At 38.1% G+C, this 20,159-nt stretch overlaps 1 long non-coding RNA gene across 2 annotated transcripts in view; it reads right to left on the reverse strand.

Moving 5' to 3' along the window:
- Positions 1–20,159, reverse strand: part of LOC135329557 (uncharacterized) — a 403,599-nt gene that overhangs the window by 49,187 nt on the left and 334,253 nt on the right. Inside the window, exons 9-10 of one of the 2 annotated variants that reach the window (XR_010391055.1) lie at positions 8,654–8,757; positions 3,496–3,548 (exon numbers count right to left, since the gene is read on the reverse strand). The exons of the other annotated variant lie outside the window; for it this stretch is intronic. This is a non-coding gene — a long non-coding RNA (uncharacterized LOC135329557). Of the gene's footprint in view, positions 1–3,495; positions 3,549–8,653; positions 8,758–20,159 lie in introns of those variants that run through there. 2 annotated transcript variants of the gene reach the window in all.

A 20,159-nucleotide genomic window follows, 5' to 3' on the forward strand; every position in this document is an offset into this window, starting at 1 on the left:
CCGTTCTGTTTTCCCTAGGCATTCACTTTGGCCACTGTCAGAGGTAGGATGCTCAGCTGGATGGACCTTTGGTCTGACTGCTTCTCTAATCATTAATTCAGAACCAATGGTGAGGCTTTTATTTCTTTAATAAATGTGTATGTAAACAGGATAGTAAACTTCATTCAAATAACAGATAATATTTCTTTAATATTCTTCTACCAGTGCATGGAAATAATCCTGAGGCTAGGAAGGCAGTTCATAGTATCTCTAGATGCTCTGTTCTCCTTATTCTCTCCTCTGTTCTACTCCCTGTATCCAAGGTAACATCCAGAGGGATGTAAAGGTGGCCAACAGGTCCTATTCCCAGAAACTTTCCTCCCTGCTGCCGTGCAGCTACTGTCTGCAAGTTCATGGTGCAGCGGCTATGCCATTCAGCATGACACACAGACACCTCTTCGAGGGTCTAAGGAAGCTGACAAGCTCCACAGTCTCTTACAGGTCCATTTCAGCTCCAAGAATTTCTCAGAAGTGTTAGTGAATAAGGACGGTTCCTACAAACTTACTTTCTACCTGCCATCCTTGTGCTGTGCTTCAGAGCTGCAGCACTGAGTTTCACCAGCTAAATATTCAAAATCAGAAAACACGATGTTTCTTTATCCTGACACATTAACTGGTATTTCCAGTTTACTGACATAATTCCCTTTATTTTCAGCTAAAGTAAATGTTGGCAAAAATAAATGTCTCCAAGGAAGATACAGACTAAGTGAAACACACATCCTCAATTTAATGGCGGTGCAATTGCTTTCATGATAGGCATGGAAGGTCAATGTCTTTAACATTTTCCTACATGCACAATAGAAATAAATAATGTTCTAGTTAAATCTAGCTAGTCTCAATTCCTAGAAATTCTTGTACCTAATTTTAGAATATTTTATCATCTAATAGTGAAATTTTATGGAGTACAAAAGCATTATCTTTAATCATCATGCCAGATACACTTTAGAGATGTTCATTGCAAGACCATAAAGCTATAAATCTTTTCTCTTACCCAAGAATATTTCTAGAGTGTGCAACTCCTTATAGCTAAGAAAATGTAATTTAGTTTTAAAGAGAAACAGCAGTGATTACACTACCATCAATCAGCACTTAGGATTATTTTAGAAAGCAACCTTTGGCAGAATTTATTGTGAAGGTATTGTGTTTTCTTCTTACAAATCTTACATTTCTAACACATTTATTTGTTGATTGAAATTATGCAAGAAAAAAAGGTCAACAATGGTAATTCCACACCGATATGTCCAGAATAGCTAAAAGACTAAAAATACAAAGATATATATTGTAAATATTAAGTAGGCTGGTTTCAATTCAGTTAGCTTTCAATGGCAGTCAACATTTATTTACGATAGAATATCTCATACTCCCTTTCTACACTACTGCTATTGTAGGTCCCATTCAGCCTTTGAGTCACACATAACGTCTTTTGATTACAAAAACGTCTTTGTACAGAATCAGATTTTTCAGCAAGAGCAGAGATGGAGAATGCATTCACCTATTCACAGTGCTAAACAAACACATACATACCCATACAATTTTGTGGAAAGGACAACTGTTGTCTTCAGTGCCTGGATTTCCACTGCTCATCACTGAGTAAAAAGTAGTTGGGCAAAACATTCAGAAATCCTTTTCCTTCCCTAGAAGGCAGCTTTTATGCAGAACTTAAAAATGCCATGACAACAAAGCTGTAAGCTGTTCCATCACTTAATAAACTATTCCATCATTATCATAATTACCATCAACTGAGACTGCAGTGGGCACACAGTTCCTGCCCTTGAAATTAGGTAGTATTTGAAAACAAAAACAAAAAGAAGAAAGAAACCCCCCAAACTCTGCTGAAGGAATAAATAATGCCTTACCATTCATCTCAGCAGTAACTGATACTGCAGTAGGTATACAGTTCCTGTCCCTGACATTAGGTAGTCCTTAAAAAAAAAAAGAAAGAAAGAAAGAAAAACCCCCCCCAAACTCTGCTGAAGTTTACCATTATCTTACCAGCAAAATGTCATTTTTCATCCAAGAGAATTGTTGAAGTAAGAAAACTTAGATAATATTGTCAAACAGTCTCAGCTAGCTGCTACCTATGATTCTGTGTGTGTGTATGTAACAATTTTAGAATAGTATATGCTCCTTAAGACGAAACAAAAATATGAATAAAAGGTGTGGGTACTTTGTACTAATTCAAGTGCTCTTCAAACTCTGTTTGTCTGTCACAGGTAACATTAAGACTATTTTTCTAAAACACTTCAATTTATGAACACCAGATTTATTGCTTCTGTTTCCCACCTGCACCCAGCTTTTGGCCAAAGTCTCTCTTACAGGGTAATCACACAGATACTGTGTCAGACAATGTTAGTAGAACAAAAGAATTCCTACACAGATCAAACCTGACCAAGCTGGAGATAGGCTCTTCAGGAAAGAGCGGGCTGGAAGGGGAGGAAGAGGAGTTATGCTCTGTGCAGAGCAGTGGCTGGAACGCACAGAGCTTCATTTTCGGGCAGCTGACGGGCTAGGTGACAGCTTGTAGGAAAGATCAGGGACCAACACAGGTGTTAGTGTGGTAGGCATCTGTTACAGACCAGCTGATCAAGAAGAGGAAGTAGATGAAGTCTTCTTTAGAAGTTAGTCAGCCTTGCCTCTGTCCCCACAAAGATTACGGAGCAAATCTTCCTAGAAGCCTTTCTAAGGCTAGATCATGCCTGACCAACCTGACTGCCTTCTGAGAAGATGGCAGGCTCTGTGGGCAAGAAGAGAGTAGTTTATGTTGCATAATTTGATTTTAGCAAGGCCTTCAATGCTTTCTCACACAGTATCTTTATAGCCAAATTGGTAAGATACAGACTGAGTAAGTGGATGATAGGGTGCATAGAAAATTGGCTGGACTGTGAGGTAGGCTTGAAAAGCTATAATCAGTAGTACAAAGTCCAACTGGTAGCTAGTAACTAGTGTCATCCCTCAGGAATCAATACTGGGGCCAGCAGAAGTAAATGTCTTCATTTAAAAACCTGGAGCATGGGACAGATGGCACACTCTGCACATTTGCAAAAAATACCAAAGTGCGGTGAGCAGTTGATAGGCTGCAAGGGCCTATCAACCCTATTGAGGGCCCTGTTCAGGGGGACCTTGACAGGCTGGAGAAATGGGCTGACAAACCCCACAAAGTCCAGCAAAAGCAAGTGCACAGTGCTGCCCCTGGAACAGAATAACCCCCCACAGCAGCGCTGGCTGGGGCCGGGGGGTTAGAAAGCAGCTTTGCAGGAAAGTACCTCAGGGTCCAGGCAGACCAGTTGAACATGAGAGGACAACGTGACTTTGTGGCAGAGACGCATCCTGGGCTCTTTGTGTAGCCAGCGAGTTGAGGAAGTGTAGGAGGTATGTTCAGCCTTCACATGAGAAGGTGAAGGGGAGATCCGATTGCTGTCTACACCTACACTGAGGGAGCGTAGAGAGAAGACAAAGCCAGAGTCTTCTTGGGGGATCACGGTGACAGGGCAAGGGGCAACGGACACAACCTGCAACACAGAAAACCCCAAGCAGGTGTGAGGAAAGCTGTTCTCACCGTGAGGGAGGTCAAACACTGGGAGCAGGCCCAGGGAGGCTGAGGAAGCTCTCTCACCACCCACACCTACGTGCACTGGGAACTAGCACCCCGGAGCAGAGTGCCTTCAGGAAACCTCGGTGACAGGTGTAAATGAGGGGGCGTGGAGGGGAAGGGGAGGGAGAGAAGGGCATATGTCACCAGTTCATAATAAATACCAGAAGAGAATCCTAGAAAAGGCAAGACTGCGGTTTCACAAAATACTTGACAGAAAACATTCCCATAAATGCAGAGAAAAGCAATGCAGAGAACTAACACCAACCCCTCCATCCTAGGTTCATAACACCCAAGTAACATCAGATCACCCAAGCACCCGTTTAACTGCTTGGCATGGAAACGCACATGACGAGTGAGGACTGTGCATCTTTCCACAGAAGGAGGTGCTGCTCAACTCCAGGGACACTTCTGGTGGCAGGGCAGGAAAAAGACAAAGAAACCCCTAAGAGATTAGTATGCTTCCACCCTTCGTTGTTTTTCAGGTACATGAACAAGAAAGTAGCCTGAGAGTTAAGGAACAAAGCCAACTCCAAAACTTCTGAATAATGCAAAAAAGCCTGGTCAAAAATTGGTCAGTATTCAAAAATAAAAAGTGAAGTTGTACAGTTTGTGCCACAGGGGTTCTTTTGCTAGTCAGTTTAATGCAAAAAATGCCTTCAGTAAGTTGAAATTTTTCTGAGTGATCTTTGCATGCCCTTCTATGCCCAGATATTACAGGGCTTCCATGAAAAACTATTTCTGAGTTTTAAAATATACTAATTATTCAAAGGTGTTGAACACAAAACAGTATTACGGGAGAAATGAGGTACTTAGGGCATGAACCATAAAAATAACTGTTGGAATTCCAAATTACATATTTATACAGTAAGAGCACATCAGACTGAATATAACTGCAAATTAGTTAGATATTATAACTGAATTAGTTAGATATTATAACTGCAGGAACATATTTATACCTTATAATTTAGAAGTAAATTATAATTTTAAAGAACTGTACTGTTTTATCTGTTATGTTTTAAGAACATTACTGGTTTATGTACAGTCTGGCTACATCCCTAATTTCATCAGGGTATCTGTATTTTTAGCAATCACTCCTGTGGCGCAGCTTTTTATTTGGGATAGCTATGGAAGGGTATAAACTGTGACTGTTAAAATTTGGGGCACTTGATGTTAAAAAACATTTGGCAGATTGCATTCATTGCAGTAATAACAAAGATGGATAATAAATAAGGAGGAAAGAATACACTTATGTCTGAAAATGAGTGAAAGGAGCACAAAAAGGAACAGAGAAAATAATAGTAGATGAGATATTTCATCTTCATATAGAGCTAGTAAATGAAAAAAAAAAGAGATAAATTAATGAGGAAAAAACCCCACAAATCGGGGCCAAGCACAGCAAACAGACAAAAAAGGATGCTACTATTAGAGGCGTATTATAAGAGATTTTTTTCCCCATGACTCAGGGAAGTTTAATAGCTAGCAGAGTGGAAACATTTCAGAAAGACGAGCTTGGGACTATTGTCAGCAGCATGATTAAAAGCTTCATGTCCATATAGTAGCCAGCATATTTTACATAATAGGGTTCAGCATCTACTTCCATTATAGTGAAAGTTGGTCTTCCATAAATGCATTCAAATTACTATCTGAGTTATCCATGTATTTTCTTAAGCTATTTAGTAGTGCATTTCTGATGAAAAAACCTCAGTACAAAAGGGAAAGTTTTAAACTTGACTAGCCTCTTCAGATGAGCAGACAAGAGTCTGCCATTCAAACCTATGGAAAACTGCTTATTTTGGATGACATTAAAAACTTCCAAACACTTGAGGGTTTAATCTATGCTTCATCTCTCTACTATTAGTACTATAATGACAAATATGCTTCATAATGTAGCAAGTTATAAAAAAGATTTTACCTTATTTACAGAACATAAAAGCTGTAACTCTTCAGGAACCACTGCAAAGAAAATGTCTATAGGTTGGTCCCATATTTCATTATAAATGGCTTTGCTTTATTCCATAGCTATTTTTAAGGAAAGGGGCAATCCTTACAGAGATATAAAGTCACTTAGGATGTTTAGGGACAAGCCATAAACTTAAACTAAAACTCGAGTTATGCAGTAAACTGATCCTTCTAGCTGCTGATTGAAAAAACAAGCATGCAAATGCCTGCATGCACAAATGGTGGTTTTCAAGGAAAAAAATCTAAATGTATCAATTTAACAATGGGGAATCTTATAAACAGAACTTTAGAAATGACACCTGTGGCCAGATGCTTTAAAATATATATACATACAGAATTTTAATTTATTGCTCAAAGAAGTATCAAGACAGTAACATGGCATGTGATTAAAACCTAGGAGAGTTGAGGATACAAATGAAGTCAGAATTTGCTTTAGTATCAGGTGTGGTTTAGCTATTTGTGTGATTTACTGTATGTAGATATTATATGATCTGGAGCTTGTGTTCCCATGATATGCAGAAAAATGTTATTTAGAATGTGAACTTCTGAAAACCAAGACTTCTTAAATTGTGCATGAAAAAATGAGACAAAATAGTGTTGAGACGATAGATCAGATCCTTGCTATGAAGGAACTCAGTATTGTACTAAAAAGAAACCAAAGAAGAAAAGACAGAATTTCCTTAGCAGAGTTTCACCATTTTATAAAGAAAGTTGAAATGATCACCGTGCATAGCATTAAGAGGTCCATCTGGGAAAAGAGATCCCATTTAGCAAAAGCAGAGAGGCTGAAGAAAAAAGAAAGAGGAGATTGGGTATGAAATCCAGCTCCTTTGAAGTCAATGGGAATTTTGCCATCGATTTCACTGGGTCAGGATTTCACTCAAACTGGATGCAGACTGTGTTTTGTGATATCCATACTGAATTAAGGTTTCTTATTTCAAAAGCGGTATTTAAGTCATCTGCATATAAAACTAATGTAGTAGAAAAGGGAAGAAAGTCCATTATTTTATTAATGAGAGAAAATTAAAAGATTAAAGCTAAAACTTTATGCTTAAAATAATTAAGCATGTACATCAAGGAAAGAATACACCTTTCAGCATTTACTTTCTATATCCATTTTGATTTTTCTTTTACATTTCCTCCCCAAACACTCTTCTGCCTCCCTGCTTCACTTCTTATATGGCTTTAATGGCTTAATTGCAAATTCCAGTGGGAAAAGTATACTGACACAAGCGTACTCCCATCACTGAATAATCAAGCCCTTTAAGTTGCACTGTTCAAGTTTTGGCTGAAGTTTTTTTATGTACTGCATTTAATGAACATTTTTCTGTAAGACAGAAACAGCTTCAGATGCTTATTTTGATAGTAATAACATAAATTCAGCTGGACAAGAAACAAATAAGAAAATGTCAAGTTTCAGTGAGCTGGCATTTGAAATACACAAATAACATTAAAACTGCCATTTTCTACAATTCTGAACATGCAATAGGAAGCACGTGTTGTTAATAATATCATAAGCAATGTACGTTTACAAAGGGGAAAAAAACAGATCCCTAATTGGGACCTCTCTCATGCAGTGCATTCAAAAGTTGCTATGCTAAGAATAAGCCTCTTGCTCTTAGATAGGTTATCTTGACTGGTCGAAAGATGCATTGCCCTTGCCTGAAACTGCACCTATCATGCCAACCAGCAACTTTCACAGAAACCATAACCAACTAAAACTGAGAACAAAAGAAAGAAAAATAAAGATTTTATATACTATAGAAAAGTTTGTCTCTTTTTTAATTAAAATTACTTCTGGAAACTAATGTTAAAAATGTGTATTCATTCCACACACGTATATAATGGAATCAGCAGTGCTGTTTAATCAGATGCTGGAGATTTAAGTTGGAAATAATGAATATCAGGTTGGGAAAGTATTCAAATATTCTTTACCTGCTTCTTTCCTACAGTTTGTTAAATGTATTTTTAATGCAAATATATCAGTGTGCTTTCTTCTCGGCTGTCCTTGATGAAGACAGTCTTACAAGGGTGAAATGCCGGCCTCTCCTGTTTCTTCCCTGCTGTGCAGAGAGAACAATTTAGTTGTAACTATCATATTATGAATGAAGCCTACCTAAAACTGGCAGGTCGCTGTCTTACAAATCACTTGCTTTTAATTTAAAAATGGTTTTGGTTACAAAATGTAGCAGCTCAGAAAACTATTTTTGTCTATATGGCTGAAAAAACAGAAGCTGAGTATTTATGAGGCTCTACAGGAATATTCCTTCAGAAGAACTACTTGTTTGCAGAGAGAGACTGGCATCCTGAGTTACAGAAGGCATCCCCTTGCTTTTAATGGCAACAGTGTCAATTTTTTTATTGTGTAAAGTATGAATTACTAATTAATACTTTAATACTGTAAGGGCCAGACCTAGCAGTCCATTCATGTCATATACATTTTTGCTTTTAAAAATTAAAGGTATAAAAGACTTTTCCGACAGTGCATTAGCTACTGACTTTAAACTCAAAGGCAATAAAAATGGTCTTAACAGTCATTTTTCCCTTTTGAACGTATCCATTCAAACAAACAGGTATCCTTCAACCAGGTTTCCAAGCTATTACCATCCCTCACTCCCAAACCTGGTCTTTCCACTTTCCTGGAGACTTAAGCAGGCTCTATTTTAAGCAAAATGATTACTCAGTAGCAAACCAATGCACTCACACATACCACAGTGGGCACCACATCATATGCAAATTGTTTTGGAAAAAAATTGTGTCCCCAAGGCCCAGGTATTTAAAAAGGTATTTAAGCTCCTAACTCTTACCTACTTACATAACTGTAGAGGTATGGCCCCAGAAGACACTCATTCTCAGATATCATTTAAAATCCAGATCCTGAAAGATGCTACCTCACTTTGACTTATGACCATAGAAATTGCATCTCACTGAAAACAAAGGGAAATTCAGCTAGTTTGGGGGACTGCAAAATTTGCCTTTTTTAATTCTGATAAAAAGTGAAAGTTCTAAAGTTTATTTTTCTTCTCAAAGCTCTTTTCTTTCAAGTGAAAAAAAAAATCTTACTTGTGAAAAAGATGGCTCTTTTTAAACGTTTCCAGAGGCATATGTTGCTCATTCAGTCTTTAACCCAGTTCAGCTTAACGCTCCAAATGGTAACTCTCCGGTACCTTCCAGAAATTAGAAAAACAGTACACACAACAGCAAGTAAGGCAACAGTCAATTTCTGCTAAAGGTTACACTGAACCATACAGTCACAAATATGTTTCAAAGAGTCTCTTAAGACCAGGAACGCGTATAGTACCTGTAGTCAGTGTTTCTTAATGTCACCAAAGACACTGACAATCTGAAAGCTATTTTATCTAGATATAATAATTTTAGGGCTCAGCAAATAAATGAATTAAATGAATAAATTAATTGTAAACACTTGTTTGCAATCAATTCAACAGAAAAATTGCAATTATTTCAACCATACATTTTGAGATTTCTGTTAAAATTTCTGTACTTGGAATACGTTATAACATATACACAGTTCTCAGCTTCTGCCTGTTAAGACAGTTGTAATTCTTGAAGGATAATTATACACATGCAATAAGAAAAGTCTAATGATATATCACTACTGAGACGTATGGTCAATCTCAACAGTCACCCTTGTCTTGCTCAAGTCATAGGAGCCACACACATACGCATCTTACTGTGAAGTTTCTCATACCGTATTTCTTAGCTCTCTATCCTGACTCTGTTTCTTGGATTGTTCCTAGCTGTGGGCAACAGATCCATGACAGAGAAGGTGGAAAAGAAGGAAGAAGAAATGATGGTGCATTCAGGATCCCTAGCAAACCATTTACTCCCTACTATATTAAGGGAATGGGTCTGCACACAGCCTCCAAGCACATTCTTATGTTCACCAGAGCTGGAGGCCTCAAGCTAAAGTGTTGCTGGGGAATCAAGCTACAAATTGTTGGCATTCTGGCTTCCAGAATTACTTAAAGCATCAGCTTAAATACACAATAAAGTTTATTTATTGACTGAGCAATTGTTATTTACAAATATATTAGAGACAGCAACCACTGGGGAAAAGAAAAGCTGTTAAAGCTCTAGGATAGTGTTGTCACTTCAGCATTAAAGTAGCAAAGACTAAATTTAGACTACAAACAAGAAACTGGTTTATAGTTCCCAGAAGGGTGAGACTCTGAAGCAGCCTTTGCTGGGTACAGGGAGAGGGAAAAGCAGGGAAACATGACAAAGGGAAGAATACATTCATTTGAAAGTTAAGCTTGATAAATTTAAAGAATCAGAATCCACAGCACAGTTGCCTGCACTAGCAAGCAACCAGGGGCAGCACAGAAAGGCCTTCCTGAGCCTATATTCCCAGTAAGATTAAAGAGATTGTCAAAATCACTTCCAGCCTAGTGAAGCGCTGTCCGGTGGGATTTTGATTTAAATGGATGTGCACACTTGAGGAAAGGTAGATGATGGTTGGGAGGAGTCTGCAAAAGAAGGCAGGTTTGTCTATAAATGGGTTAACAAGTAAACTGTGCAGCTTGGCTGCAAATGAAACAACCCCCAGGTTGTACTGCAAATTCAATGAGCAACACAAGAGCTCTGTCGCCACCGTAAAGGCTGTACGTATACAGACTGGAAAGAAAAATGAGTGTCACGAAGGTAATCCCTGTACCAATTCATCACGTGATTTGGTTGCTTGCTTTGGTTTGTCATCTTTTATATTTTGTACTACTCTAGCTGTGTGCCTTAAGCTGTTCTGTAAACGCTGCTCCTCTTAAGGAGCAGGGCGTGAATGATGCAGCCGTTGTGCCTTAACAGCACTGCTGTGTTTTCAAACCATTCCACAAGCTCTTGTCTAATACGGGGCTTCTAACGCAGCCTGCTCACTCTGCCTCAGACATGTCAATAATGCATTTTCTAGTTAAATTAATTAAAACCAACTTCTGTTATTACAGTGAAAGGATAAGGCAAATCCACAGAAAGAAGGATGGCTGACTTCTTTACAAATATAAAAAGACAATAATGGAGAAATTAATGAAATCACAAAAGAATTAATTCTTCACTGGAGGAAAATGATGAAGAGTTCTCCCATTTCAAAACACTGAAGGTCGCAGCTAATTGTCACAAGTTATAATTTGTCTTAATTGCAATGTAGGGGAAAAACAAAATCCTTAAAATAAATGAGTGGCTGCTGTTTTCTCTCCTGTGGAGGAAAAGCAGGTTGTGGCTTTCCTAGCGCCAAGATTAAATGCTCGCTGATTGCACACAGAACGAGCCGGTTGTGCAGCACTGTCCTCTTCACCACGTCTCCGACACCGGCTCCTTGGGATCACGGCAGCTCCAGGATACCATGGGGCACAACGGGAAAAGGGCCCGTTTGGCGTGCAAGAAGAGCTGCTTTAGGCCGCAGGTTACCATAGCAACAGGCCCCAATTTACATAGTGAATAGCTGCCTAAATTAATGTGACTCAATCTGAGCGTTTACTCCCAGCCCAAGATTTCGGCTTGCCAGTGCGAGACAGGCAGCACCCAACGCAGCAGCGCGGGGCTGGAGTACAGAGGCACAGCCGCTAAAGGCTCCGTCCGTGCACAACGAGTCCCTCTTCGCAGTTTGTATCTTAAGCCGATTCCCTGCCCTCAGCTGCTAGCTTCAAATTTAGCTTGCCCAAATGAAGTAAGTCCCTCTCCCGTGAACTTAACCTGCACAATTAAATACAAATTTAGCTTCCTCTCTTTTCCTCCTACTCTGTGTAAAAAATCCCCATTCTTTTGCACGGTGTTTAAGAATAAAAGTCAGATTCTTTCACATGAGCCTTGGGTCTTCCTCTGTCCTTTCTTGATTACTTACTTTAGGCCGACAGTGCAACTTCAGAGTCTCACTTCTGATACGTGTTTTACTCTAAATACTTTGCCATGATAACTGTTAAAGTCTGGACTAGGAGCCAGGCACCATCTCCCCCAGTTTTGGATTACCATTGGGTCTAGTCTTAATCAAGAGCTACTAATGAGTAACATGCATTAATCCCACTTAGGTATTTTCGTAATCACACATGCACCTACGCATATTTATAAAGGTAAACTTCAGCGTATGCAGGAGCTACGGAAGCAGGGCTAATCAATCTTGCAAATGCATGATAAAGTAGATAAAGCAGATAAAGTACATTGGTAGTACAATGACTAGGTAGAAGTTCTTCCAAATCTGGCCATTGCTGTAGATTGCAACCAAAGCACAAGTCAAAGTCATGGTATTGCAGAAGGCAAATACCATATCGGGATGCATAAACAAGAGTCAAGACTCGCAAGAGATAGGCAGCACTCCTTATTTACTCGGCATGGGTGGAATTTCTGCTCCGACAGGAGTTGCAGACATCGTGTTCCAAGAGATAAGCGAAGGAGAGCAGAGAGGCAGATGGGAGGTAAAGAGAAACATCATGTATTAAAAAAGACACGGAGATAGGTGCTGTTTAGCTGAAAGGAAAGCCTGAGCTCTTTAAGGAGTAAAAGGGTCTTGAAAAGAGGAAGGAAATAATCTGGTTTTCATGTCTGCCAGTTTAAATAGCAGTGAGAAAACTTCAGGTTAGACCTGCAAAGGAATGGGAAACCTTTCCCACCGTAACAGTGAAGCCCCAGACTAACGAAGCCTGCTGCTACTGCAGGATCTCCATCAGCAGACACTTCTAGGAATATGTTAGACAAACTTTTGCCAGGAACAGCAGAGTACAGTTAATCCTGCCCAAGGAACAGGCAACAGGACACTGATGCTGAAGTTCTCTCAGGCCAAGTACTTCATATCTTCTACACCGAAAATTGCATATGATACTGATAGGGAAAGTGAAGATTTTTCTCCCAGGAGGCTTATTTATTATTATTATGTTTTTTAACTCAAGTAAGCACTGGGACAGTCATAAATAACTTTCACCTCATCATACCACAGGGACCTAAATATTCCTTAAGTGAGGAGAGGAGCATCAAGGGCCCAAAGGGAAAAGTCTGAAAACTAATTTACATGAGATAATTATTCCCTTAGAGTGTGAAATGAGTATTGACATTTCCTCTTCTAAAACTTCTCACATTATTTTGGATCATCTTTACTCAGAATTATATTGAATTATATTATATTGACTATATTAATTTATTGCCATTCAAAGATAATTTGTTGATCAGTCACACAGTAAATAGGTGTATTCTTAATCTGAGCTCTTCCACTCATTATGCAGGCAAATAGTCTGGTCCTTCCTACAGCACAGCTTTTCAGACTGGAAGTCTTAATCACAATAATGACAATTAGAGCAATTTAGCTTTATTTGCTGCTGCTTTTACATTAAGCTTTACAAACACTGTTTTGACGAACAATCAACAGAAGCGAGACTTAAGTCACTGATAGGATCCAACGACTGAAGGGAAGATTTTTCACTTCTGAGCTAGGAGACAGTTCTAACCCGGTAATACTCCGATTCCTCTCTGCTCGCAGATCTGCAAAGGTACTCTGCTCAATTGCATTGACAGGAACCTTTCCTTTAGCTGAAGCGATTTTTTCTTAACTTCTAAACATTGTTCTAGCATGACCCTGGATTCTTCTTTAGTCCATAATGGCCCTCTAATATATTCATTTAGAAAACTATGTTAAATGTATAGAAAATGTGGGAAAATTTCTTTCTCTGCAGAGGCATATAAAGAAAGTTTCTTCTTATCTTTGAGTTCAGAAATATTCAGATATTAGCCTAGGACCATATCCTCGGCATGTGCAATTTTTGTGAGGAATTCTGTAATATCAGCTGGAATACAGAAAAAAGAGAAGAGAGAAAATGTGACCTATTGCAGAACTGGGAATTACTGCTATTCACCTCCACCTTTATCAGTGAATTTCAGCACATGATAATTGCAAGATTTAGAATCAAGATTTTGAATCAATAAATCTTTCTGTCTTCCTTTTCAGCAAGAGTATTCACCCCCTCCCCCTTTTTTGACAAATATTCTGAAAACAACAGTGTCCATGGAATAAATAAAAAAAAAAGTTATTTTAACAGTAACTTCTACACAAAAAATTTGTAATCTCAGAAGAAAATATCAAAGGGAGATCTTGCTGTTATCCCTATTTTTCAAATAAAAAACTTCAGGCAAAGACTGGAAAAATGATTTACCCCAGTGGAAGAAGAAGAACCTAGATTTCTGAAAACTTAACCAGTGGCAATTTAAATAGGACATACTTTCTTCTTCTAACTCCGGGTATGCAATTTCTACTATTTAATTACTGCAGTGCAATAAGGAAGAAAATATCTAGTTTCCTAGTCTTAGTATTCTAAAAACTTCTAGAAAATGAATAGCTCTCATCTGATATAGAAGGTATTGAAAGAATTACCACTTTGCTTTGGCTTCCTTAAATCTATTTATTTCTCTTAGTAAATAACATATTTGAATGTGAGTGCATGTGAGTACACACACAATACAGCTTTTTTTCCAAAGAAAAAGAAGTCTTTTAAAGAGTCACTGCAAGATCACACTGTATTGTTATGAACAAATTGTACTGTTATTCACAGATCCCTGTTCTGCATCAGACCTCTGGAAAAGGAATGTGGTCTTCTCTTTTTAGTTATCTTCTAATAAATACTTTACATATAGCTTGAAGGCTCGTGGGCAGGAGACTATCCAGTGCCTAGTCTCTTGGAAGTCTGATTAAACAATAACTAACTCAACCAAAGACCCTAAAGGATACTGAAAATATATGCAATATATCTATATACTGGAAACCGCAATATTTAACAGAATACAGCTCTCCTTTCAGTACTACTGGAACAAACATGCAATGTTTCAGTGATGGGAAACAGATATTACTGAGACAAAAAGCTATCTATCTTTGAGAAGCTTTGTTGTAAGAAGAAAAGGCTGAAATAGCTGTGGCTTAATACAAGCAAACTTAATAAGATTCAAATTGTTACATGTCATGAAAAGAAGAAAAGATTTCTAAATTGAACACTTTTTCCAGAGCACAGGTACAATTCCTGGTATATCAATGGCCCAAGGGCACAACATATTGAATGACTTATTAAAGTTTCATGATACAGCTTTATTTCCTAACAACACTGTGGGAATCTATTGTTTTCCATTATAGGAAGCAACACTACGCAAAAGTGCTTACAATTCTCAAATTGCAAAATTTAATTTTCAAATTGAATGAAGCATAATGAGCTTCATGAACTTCTCATTCTTCACACCCAGGCTTAGTTACAAACATAACATAGCAAAACAGATTAGCACAAGCAAACCAGGTGGTTTAAAGAATTCGGATTTAGGGCAGGACCACCTTCCTCTTGACCAGTGGGAATTCAAGGGAGTCTTTCAAAGAATCAGGCTAATTAATAGCCTTTTTTTCCTCTTCAGTCTTAGAAAAACAATGAAATGATAAGCTCTTTGCTGAACATGGATGAAGCAACACTCACCATATTGTAATCTATTGCATCTCATATAAAAGCAGCTCACTGTTGAGATGTGCATCTATACGTGCATCTATTTCTCACCTGTTTGCACAGGGCTACGTTTCTACTGTAAAAGTGCTGCTCTTGTATGAGACTGTCATGGTGGCAAGGGGAAATGGCTCAAAGAAAAATTAGCCAAATGAGAACCAGAGGTGCCAATCAAATTACAGGAAAATTCTTATAATGGTAGATACACTCTGAAAGATTACCATGTCTCAGCTTTTGAACCCAATTTTACAAGAAGCAAGACTGATGGAGCAGATCAGTTTTACGGCACACACCAAAACCTTCAGCTCTGCTTCTGCATGAATCTCACTGATAGGAAATTTTGAAACCTGATCACTTCCCTGGATCCAGTCCAACAGAACCAGAACAAGGACCACAGTACCTTCCAGTAAACTACCGTGAAGGTTACATCTCCTTAAACTAACCAAATTAACCAGCCCGCAAAGTAATACCCTGAATGTGGCGTAAAAATAGAGATAACTGAAAATTTTCAGTTCTATTCATTCTTGTATATTAGTGACTTCAGAAGATATTCCATCACAGATTGGTTAAATCTATTTTGAATTATTTTTCCTTACTTTTTGATCAGTTTTATCAGCAGAGATGTACCCACGAAGAAAAACTCAAACCTCTAAGGTAGTTTAGCCTTGACCTTCTTCCTCACAAAAAGACTAAAAAACCTGAAGACCAGTAACTGAAAAGTTAGGTTTTATCAGAAAATAAATCAGAGTAATTACCTATTTTTATAGAGAAAATTCAAAACACCTACATAAGACTGGGTAGAAATACAAAAGCAACTTAAAAACTGCCCAGCTATGTCCTTGCTTGCAGGCTGGTTTCAGTCAATTATGCTGCTTCCTGAATAACAGTAAAATCTTAGCAATCTCTGCTGATCTAGGAAGGTTATTTAGAAGTCTCTGAGGCCTGGAAATCTTTTTCCCCCTCTGCTTACTCTAAAGATAGTCTGTGAGCACCCAGCTTGTTGCGGTGACCCTGGCTCTCTCTTCTGCCTGGCATAAGCTCCCCGGAGGACGCTCAGTGTTTGCCCAGGCAAGGCACAGTCTCCCCTCTCTCCAGATAGTGTCACCTTGCCTGATCACTACTTTAAAAAGGAAATAACATGCAAATTTACAACAAAGAGCTCAAACAAATGTTGTCTGTCACGCTGCAACTTGACTGATTCACGCGCACAAAAAATAGACCAGCAACACTATTTACAGTAGGGCTTGCAATCTATTTTCACAAATTAATTGTAATTTCTTCAAAGTGTTATTAAAAAACAAGATAAGTTTGAATAAAATTTGAAAAATTTCAATAACTCTCTTTGCTGTGGTATGCCAACACATAATTGAGGAAAAACCCAAGAGAGTCAAGTTTACTTTTCCCATGATAGGCATTTCCATCTTGGTTATGCTGTGACAGCTGGAGAGTGAGCCTTAATTTTTTTAGAAGCGGATTTAATTGCTTTAGAGAGTCAGTTTAACTTATCACTCCAGAAATGCCCCAAAGCTACAAGTAAACCCATTGTTAGCCAAATAGCTTCTTATTTGTAAGCTTCTTAGTTTAGGGCAACAGTTACCAAATTGTATTTCCAATACCTTACTGAGTATCCCACAGGTGGCCCCCAAATCCATCCCTGTTGGAACATTTTCAATTAAAAGTTGGATGATAAGGATCCATGATAGTCTGAGAACTCTTGATGGTAGATAATGGGCTATAATCCAATAAATTTGGGAATCAGTGGTTTAAAGGTTATCCTAGCAACATGGATAATCCATCAAGTCTAAACAGTTCTAAGGAAATACATTGTTTAAAATATGATAATGATTTTTAAAGAAGTGGTAAAAATCCTCTCCTGAAAAAGATAACAATTCTCAGCTGGAGAGTAGCTTATCTTAAATGGAACAAATATAGTTTATTAACAGTGATTTACCTTAACTGAGAATACAAAAAATGTTAAGCTTTTCCAGTTGCAAAAACTTTTCTAATAATTATCCAAATATCACAGTTGTATGTTTTCTCGTTACATGCAGTTCTTGGATAAATGTGGGCTAGATATTTTATACCAGCAGGTAAGCTATCTCTGGAGACAGCTGTATCTTCTGGAGGCATACCATTAATTTCCAAACAACAACAAAAAAGAAACAATTATTGTATATTTAAGGTAACTAACATAAGGGAACAATTGCTTTGGATAGGGAAAATTTATGCTGTATTTTATGCCTGTAAGTATAAAAATTATAGGATACACATAAATTTCTTGAATTTCATACACTTCTTATGTCTTGCTTACTGCTTTCCACTAGTTTTGTAAAGCTGTTCTTTATTTTGACTTCTGTTGTCTGTTTGTCCAAAGTGGTAGGACACAAATATTAATTCATCAGTAATACAGTTCAAGAATAAGATGCGTATGTACTTGTCTAATCTATCGGTATAGACCTACTGTTTGTGAGATATGTGATTCAACGACTATTCAACGATGGCTTGTCTTCTGGTATCTTACAGCTAGTTCTTGTAGTAACCAATACTATTAAATATTCATTAACCAGTAAACAGACCCTATCTTACAGGATGAATTTATTCATAATTATCTCCTCCTCCTTTTCTGTAAAACAGCAAAAAGGAAGCTAGAATGGAGAGAACAAGGTCAATATGGTGAAATCATAATTTAAAAGTACATCAGTGGCATTCCAGAGAAACAAGAAAGTGAAAGGCAAAACGAAGGACAACCACTAAAATACATAAACAAGACTGCTGGAGTACAGTTACAGTTCTCAAAACAGGCAGTTACTGGATCTGGAATGAGAGAGCTTATCCAAAAAAACTGGCACAGAAACCGAATTCCCAAGCACTAGAATATCTAACAGTAGTAATATATGAAGAGAGCTTCCTAAAAGGATAAACAAAATAAAGAAATCAGAATAGTTCTAATAAAGGAAAATAAAAACATTTTGCGTGGAGCAACAAGTGCAGTTTTGCAGACTCTTCTCTAGCTGCTGGAAATGCTTCTCACAGATGAGGATTTGACCGGAGACACTTTCCATCTGGCAAAAACTACGTTCAGGAAAGGATTTTGTACAAATCTCTTTCTACTTGTTTAGAGGTTTCTAAGCATTTTTCCGTGACTATTGAATGAAGTAATTGGACAGAACAGGGAGTTCACTAATGATAAATCATTACCTCTCATACACTCATAAAGAGAACACACACACTAGAATGCCTGAATCGGAACGGTAATAGTCCATTATGGAAAATGTGTCTAAACTAGCTGGTAAAGTTAATGCACAGCCTCCTGACACAAATCACAATGGAATTAACGGAAGGTAAATCCACAGACATGCGACAGATAAAGTTAGGATGTAAAAAGAATCATTTAACAGCAAGGAAGTGAGAGGGGCAGGATTGCAATAAATTAATTGGGACATGTTACATCACATGTCTAATAGTAACAAATAGGAATGTCGAATAGGAATAAAGTTTTTCTTATGGTATTTATCTTCTATCTCAAATCCAATGACTTCCTACAGGACTTCATGCTATATCCTGTATTATTTAACTTGTACATTCAACCTAGACACTCCAGGAAGCTTCCCTGTAGAGGTGACACTGATCTCAGTAATCAGATCTGATTGACTTCTGGCCTGAAGATCACGCAGCAGGCTGAGAATCGCGCTTGCTGAACAACGCGACCACTGACAGCTTCGTCTGAGGATGATCAGACCAGTGACACATGCGCCCTGCCTACCGAGAACAGAGACCTGCACAGCTCTAACTCCTGCAAATACAATATATTAGGCACACAAGTAGTTTAAACATGTGAACCTGGACACAAAACCATCTAACTAAATGCTTTCCAGCAAAACGCTACGCTGTGTATCCATGCCATCTTGCTCAGCGACAGATAACCAAGCTAACCACACTGTCGGGTACTCAGAGCTGGCAACACCTGAGACCTAAGCCTTGCATCTGTCAGCAAAGCCTTGTGTACGGACCTCCTCAGCCCACCTGCAGCGTGGTGCTTCCTACATTCCCGCTTGCCATACCCCCAAAGTCATACTGACATCCCTGAGAGTCACAAGATGTTTCTCATTATGTCTCAGCATTTTCCCTCCTTTCTGACCTTTAAAGTTGCAGTCATCTTACATTACACAGGGAAGTTATAACATCAGTATGGGTAAGCCAGAGGAATAAGAAAGCTCCCACAGTATTAGGTTAAAGCGTATAGACAGTGGTGGCCGAAATTCCGACACCTCCAAATAAAAATAGCCTAAAAATGTATTTGAAGGTCGTATGAACAATTCTGCCGAGGTATGCAGTATGGTATTTAGGCCTATTTATTAATTTGTATTTTGCATAAGGGAATTTAGTAACTAGCTGTGAAATAAAACTGCATTGAAATGTTACATTTGCTAGATACAGGCAGTCTCTTTACAGCTATTTATAGAGAACATGATTTTAATAATCTCATTTGTTTTTAACTCAGTATGGTGTGTGCTTATGTCTCTTGTACAGGAGAATGTCTTTCAGACTGATTTTTTTCTAAAGAACTTACATGTTTCTATGTTCTTATGTTCTGGGCCAGCAGGAGCTATACTTGATTACAGCTCTGTAGGACTCAATGTGCACATACTGTTTGCTGTATTCATTAGAATTCAGCAAAATGAACTACTAAAATCTTAAATCTAGGAAATCAAGGTCACCTTGCTATAGCTAAAACAATGGAAAACACATGGTAAATGCAGCATGCAATGAAAATTCATCTGATGATACTTTCATTTTCTTACAGGCATGAAGGGCTTTCTGCACTACATTTAACTGTCATTCTACCAAATTTCAAGCACTGCAAGGAGATTAGCGATCACAATTGCTTCAATACTTTTCTATCTGCTGTATAGGATTATGCTACTCCCCTTAGCCACAGCACAGGCAAACAGAAAATTACTAGTCATCTCACAGTAATGGTCTAAATTTACTATCCAGATATTACAGAAAAAGTACAAAAATATCTCACAGGACAACCGATGAATACCTTATGTCTAGGAGAAATTTTGTTCTAACTTTACCTGTTAGTACCAGGCTGATCGCTA

This window comes from Dromaius novaehollandiae, chromosome 11 (assembly GCF_036370855.1).
Source record: "Dromaius novaehollandiae isolate bDroNov1 chromosome 11, bDroNov1.hap1, whole genome shotgun sequence".
Taxonomy (NCBI): Eukaryota; Metazoa; Chordata; class Aves; order Casuariiformes; family Dromaiidae; genus Dromaius; species Dromaius novaehollandiae.